This window comes from Neophocaena asiaeorientalis, unplaced genomic scaffold (genome assembly GCF_003031525.2).
Source record: "Neophocaena asiaeorientalis asiaeorientalis breed wild unplaced genomic scaffold, Neophocaena_asiaeorientalis_V1.1 scaffold771, whole genome shotgun sequence".
NCBI lineage: Eukaryota > Metazoa > Chordata > Mammalia > Artiodactyla > Phocoenidae > Neophocaena > Neophocaena asiaeorientalis.
In genome coordinates, this window is record NW_020171822.1 from 186,631 (window position 1) to 192,623 (window position 5,993).

The 5,993-nt window shown below is 40.9% G+C and overlaps 1 pseudogene; it reads right to left on the reverse strand.

Moving 5' to 3' along the window:
- Positions 1–873: 873 nt before the first annotated feature.
- LOC112395984 (60S ribosomal protein L7 pseudogene) lies at positions 874–1,612 on the reverse strand (annotated as a pseudogene).
- Between the last annotated feature and the right edge of the window lie 4,381 nt (positions 1,613–5,993).

The following is a 5,993-nucleotide window of genomic DNA, read 5'->3' on the forward strand; positions in this document are numbered from 1 at the left end:
TCATTTATGCAGAGTGAGACTTGTATATAGAAGTGAGCATTGTGAGGTGGCCATCATGTGTAGTTGAATTGATGACCTGGTGATCATGTTGACAGAGGTGTTTGGTGGGGGCAGAGCTTATGGAATTCAGTCTCAAGTGGTGTTGGTGCTCAGCAGTGATAATCTTTTTTTTTTTTTTTTTATCTTCCTATTCTCTGATCATCTGGAATTTGTGTTAGATGTCTTATATTAACTTTGGAATATTTTCAGCCATTATCTCTTCAAATATTTCTTTTGTCCCATTCTTCTATTTCTGTGATTCCAGTTACCAGTATGTTAGAACCTTTGATATTGTCCCACACGTCTTGAATGTGCTGTTTTGTTTTGTTCTGTTTTTCACTCTTTTTTCTCAGTGTTTTCGGTCGGGGTAATTGCTACTGACATCTTCAAGTTCACTGATTCTTTCCCTGGCTGAGTTGAGTCTACTAAAGAGCCCATTGAAGGCATTCTTCATTTTTCTTAACTGTATTTTTAATTTTTAGCACTTTCATTGTATTCTTTCTTATAGTTTCCATCTCTCTGCTGAGTTACCAATCTGATTTTTCCTGTTCCCCTTTTGGGTTAGAGCTCGAAACATGTTACTCATAGTATTTTAACTTTGATTCTAGATATTTCCAACATCTGATTCTGTGTCTAGTTCTGACATGTTCTTTGTCTTTTCTGAGTGTTGTTTTTTCTCTGCTTTTTGTTATGCCTTGTGATTTTTTTTTTTTATTATAACACTGACTTATTTTGTAGAACAATAGAAACTGAGGTGTAAAACATTTTTTTCACTTTGAAAGCAGTCACTGTTTAAAAACTGACCAGATTACAAAAATAATCATGGTAGATACCTTAGTTTATCCTTCTAATAAGCCTGTTGATCTGGTCTTCCCTGTTGCCAGCATCTCTACATCTAATGGGTGGTCTTTTTCTTCGTTCCACCTCATGGAGAAGACAGTTTGAAGGGCCACGGGAAGTTGTTTGCTTCTTTGAAACGTTTTCCAACAGTATAGATCTCGTGAATCAGGTCCTCCATGCAGATAATGCCATATTTACAAAGAGATAGAGCTATCAACACATTATCTGTCAGGGCAATTCACTTGTTGATTTTGCCATAACCATGCTTGTAGATCAATTCATTTACTGACTTTAGGTTTGGATACCCCCATGCAATACATGGTTCCACAATTCTCAGCATGTTAATTGAAGCCTGTTGAGCTTCACGTGGGTGCCATTGAAGATCTGATGGAGGTGGAGAAGCTGCAACACCATTATGGACCTTTGGGCTCACGCCACTGATATCTCTGATCCTGATGACAAATGCCAATTTGGGCTCTGCAGGTACATAGAAGTTGCTGTCTTTTCTTGTCATCCTCACTATTCAAATCTCAGTTCTGTACATCTGCCTGTATTCCTTGTGATAGTGCTTAGCTTTTTCATAGATAAGCTTCCTCCTTGCCTTTCAAAGCATCTTCTGGGCATACTTCTTTCTCAGGTTCTTGATCTTAAGCTCTGTGAAATTCTTTTGCTTTTTCTTAAGGGTTTCTGGCACAGCAGGAACCTTTTTTTAATTCTCTCTTGCACCCTCCATGGTTCTAGGTGGGAAAGAGCTGAGGTGCATAATTTTTATGTCTGTAAATGGACACATCTTTCCCTGTGCTAGGCCTTTGTTTCAGGAATTTGAGTTAATCTGGTTTGGAGTTGGGCTGGTTTTAAGTTTGGTTGTTGCTGTGGTTACTCTCAGTATACCTCAGGCTTCAAATTCTCTGATTAGGGTGGGAGGTGGTTTATTTTATTGGGTCTTCCTTCAGGACTGTGACTTAGGGTCTCCTTACATGCTCTTGATCTCCTCCTGTCCCTCTGCCAGTGGTATTATGCTGTTTACTTGTTATTGGAAGTAGGTTAGCTTAGAGGTGGGGAGTGATGGTGGGGTGTGGTCTTTTGTTCTGATTAAACGTCAGGCTTAGGCCTGCATCAACGTCCCAAGGTCATGCCCCTACCCTAGCTATTGTTGTGGGCTCAGTGTGGAGTCCTGCCCCTCTCCCAGAGTAGGGTGCCCACCCCTTCCTCCGGCTGCAGTGAGTTTTCACCAGTGCTTTAAGGGTAGAAGCACTTATTGGCCTTTCTTTCACAGATAAAGGTTTTTCTTCCCTAGTGTAGGTGGGAGGGAAGGATCTGGGTGTACATCTTGCTCCTGAGACACTGCTGCAGTTCCCTTCCCTCAAGTCTGCATCACAGTGGGCACTCCTCAGGGCTCTTTCTGTGAGTGGTTGGTGGCGTTGGTGAAGGAAGATCCTGCAGAAGGCTGGGGTCTCCCCAATTTCTGTGACCTCCATTGGTTTCACACTGTTCCTTCAGCAAGCCACATCGGGCTTTTATCAATTTGCTTTTTATTCTAGCTGAACTCCTCTTGTCAGTGGCCACTTACAGTCTACCCTAGGTGAGCACAAGGTTGTCTCCTCTCTCCTTGCAGGCCCTTTCTCTCGGAAGATTTTGAGCCAGTTGGTTGTTCTCTGATGGCTTTCAAGAAAGACATGAATTTGAAATTAGTACAGCTCTTTTTTATTGTAAGGGCAGGCAGCTCTGTTCCTTCTAGCTTTCTTATTCCAGGATGGAAGGCAGAAGTTTGGTTACCCTTAAAATTTTAACATGCACATTTAACTAAGTCAAAGCTTAATTATTATTCCTATCCTCCCAAATAAGACAGAGATTTTAGAATGGCTTACTTTTTAACCCTTATCCCCTCTTCCATGTTAGTTATTTATGCTTTGGCCTTGCCTTGTTGAAACCACCTTAAGTTTGTAAAATAGTGAATATTTAATCATCAACATGTTTTCAATTTTCTTTGCTCACCATTCTTTATTCACCCCATTTCTTCCTTTTGGGTTTAGTTTTCTTCTTTATAAAGAATGTTCTTAAGTAGTTCTTTCACTAAAGGCCTATTAGTAGTAAACATGGTCTTGGTGTTTCTGAAAGTGTCTTTACTTCACTTTTTCTCTTGAATGATTGTTGAGCTGGGTACAGAATTTATGTTGACAATTGATAATGTTATTCTCTTGTCTTTTGACAAGTTTTGTTTGTTAATGAGAAGCCTTTAGTCAGTTCAGGTATAATTTCTTTGTAGGTAAGTAATTATCTTTTCTTTTGGGCTACCTTTAAGATTCTTCCCTTGTTTTTGACTTTTTGCAGTTTCTTTGCGATACCTCTAGATGTGGATTTGTTGTTAGTTATCCTGCTTTTTTTTTTTTTTTGCGGTACACGGGCCTCTCACTGTTGCGGATAGACTCTCAGAGTCTCCCTTTTGATTTTTAAATTTTTCTCTGCCCATTATCTTATTCCTAAGGTTCTCGTCCTAGAAAATCTTCCCTGAACCAGTTGTCCACTCCTCTCTTAGCTACCTAACCTCTCTTCCCCTTCTTCTGTAAACATCTGGGTGTGGTCTATACATACTCTATCCATTTCTCATCCACTTCTCACACTTCAGCTCGATCTCTGACTTCCCAGTCTCACATTACTTAAACTGTTTTTGCTGAGATCTCCCGTAACGTCTTGTTTGTTGCGTCTAGTGGATTCATTCAGTCCTAATTTTACTTGACATTTCTGTTGCACCTGACACTGTTAGTCACTGTCTCCTTGAAGCAGTGTGTTTCCTTTGCATCCTTGTTCTCCATGTCTTTCTCTTATACGTTTTTCTCTGCATTCTCTGTGGGCTTGTCTCGATCCACTTACTCCTTACACGCTACTGTTACCTGGGCTTGACTTCTTGGCCAAGTATTATCCTAGGTCATTGTCTCAATTACACCCACAGTTTCAGTTCTACTTACATGCAGATGTATTTCTAAATTCTTTCCTGTTTTTTCACTATATGCCTTCAGACTCATTCTTAATAACCTGCTGGAAAGCTACACCTGACTATTCTACAGGAACCTTATACTCAGGATGTCTAATATGAAGTACAGCATACTTTCCTCAAACTTGCTCTTCCTCCTTAATTAAAAAAACAAAACAAAACTCTGTTAATGGTCCCACCATCCACCGAGGCTCCTAAGGTGGATAGTTGGGTCTTATCCAACTCAGATATATTATCTACAGTTGCTAGTATGATATGAAACGTGATTTTGATTATGAAACTGATCTGCTTGAAAGCCTGCAGTGGTGCTCTGTTGCTGACAAGAGAAGGAGAAAGTTAGGAGAAAGTCTGATCTCCTTTTATCTGGCTCATCAGGCTCTCCTTGGTGTGTTCTCTGCCTGCCTACCTCTCCAGCCGCACGTCTTTTTCTTGTTTGCCTCAAACACTGCGCTCTCCAGCATGTAGAGTTCTCCATAAAATTGTTTCAAACTTGGTATCTTTGCTTGTGCTGTCTCCTTTGTGTGGAACGCAGTGTCTACTGCAGACTGTGTGGGTTGCTAGCTCTCGGGTTGGTGGGACTCCCTATTCCTCATGGAAACTGCAGTTAATTGACATCTTTCCCTACTTCTCTGGCCTCAGTGTTACTGAGGAGTATTCCTCGTCTGAACTATCATTTTGGAGAGCCAGGACTGGGTAAATGCTGGCATCAGTCCTACTGAAAGAAGGTGGGGAGTGGGCACAGGTAGAGGTGTTTCACAGCTCTTCAGTTATGTGGTTTACTATTAAGCCATTTCTTTTCTTAGTCCCGATCTCAACCTGCTTCATGGCTCCTTGGAATTCCTCAGAGATCTGTCTGCTGTGAGCCCTCCTATATTCTCAGGGCTGCTCTGGGTTTATTTTTATATTTCTTTTGCCTATTTCAGGGGGTTTTAGTGTGGGAGGAAAGGTAAACGCATGTGTCTGGTTAGCCATTTTAAAGCAGAACTACAGTGCCTTATACTACATGTGGTTTCTCATTTTTCTCTGTTGTAGACATCATGGCAAAGAGTGTCCTTTTTTTTAAATTTTCATTTTAATTTTTGGCCACACCACGTGGCTTGTGATCTTAGTTCCCCGACCAGGGATTGAACCTGCTCCCTCCGCAGTGAAAGCGCAGCGTCCTAATCACTGGACCGCCAGGGAATTCCCGAATTTTTTTTTTTTTTTTTTAAAAAAGCACGTGGGACCCTCCCAGAGCGGGGCACGAACCCGCCTCCCCTGCATCGGCAGGCGGACTCTCAACCACTGCGCCACCAGGGAAGCCCCCGAATGTTTTTTAAAGTGAATCCTTGTGTATATCTTTGATCCTTTTCTTAGGACACTAGTCTTTTTTTTTTGTAAAATATTTATTTAGGCTGTGCGGGATATTTGTTGCGGTGTGTGGACTTGTTAATTGCGGCATGCATGTGGGATCTAGTTCCCCAACCAGGGATCGAACCCAGTCCCCCTGCATTGGGAGTGCGGAGTCTTACCCACTGGACCACTAGGGAAGTCCCTGGAACACTAGTCTTATATCCCCCCTTGAGGATCACCGGGGGTGATTGATAGGTGACACTGATGGGAGTGTGCCATACCTGTGAAGGGTGTAGAGGGAACACTGCTGATTCACCTGAAGGAAAGGTTGCAAGTTAAAAATGTTTATTATTTTGGCCATTCTGGTCTGCAATATTGTTTTTTGTTGGATTTAAAAAATTACTTGTAAGATTAAATATTTACAAAATTTATTGGTCATTTGTATTTTTCTGTGTACATTTTCTTTTCAGGTTAATAAAGTTTTTTTTTTAAATACTCTTGTAGGGTTCACTCGATTCTTTCCCTTTAACATGAAATGAGCAAATGCTGCCAAATGTAAGGTCCATTGCTCATTTTCTTTTTTTTTAGTTTGAATTTGTTATGATCTGATTCTTGGAAAATGAAAATCCACTCCTGGTTTGGTGGTTTAATACCTCACAAGGTGGCTGTGAAAATTAAATGAAATAACATAGATGAGGTGCCCAACACAGTAGTTGGTGTGTAATAGGCAGCAGTAAATATTAGTTCCTTTTGTGCATTCTTTCTCCTTTGCCAGATTATTAAAATAACT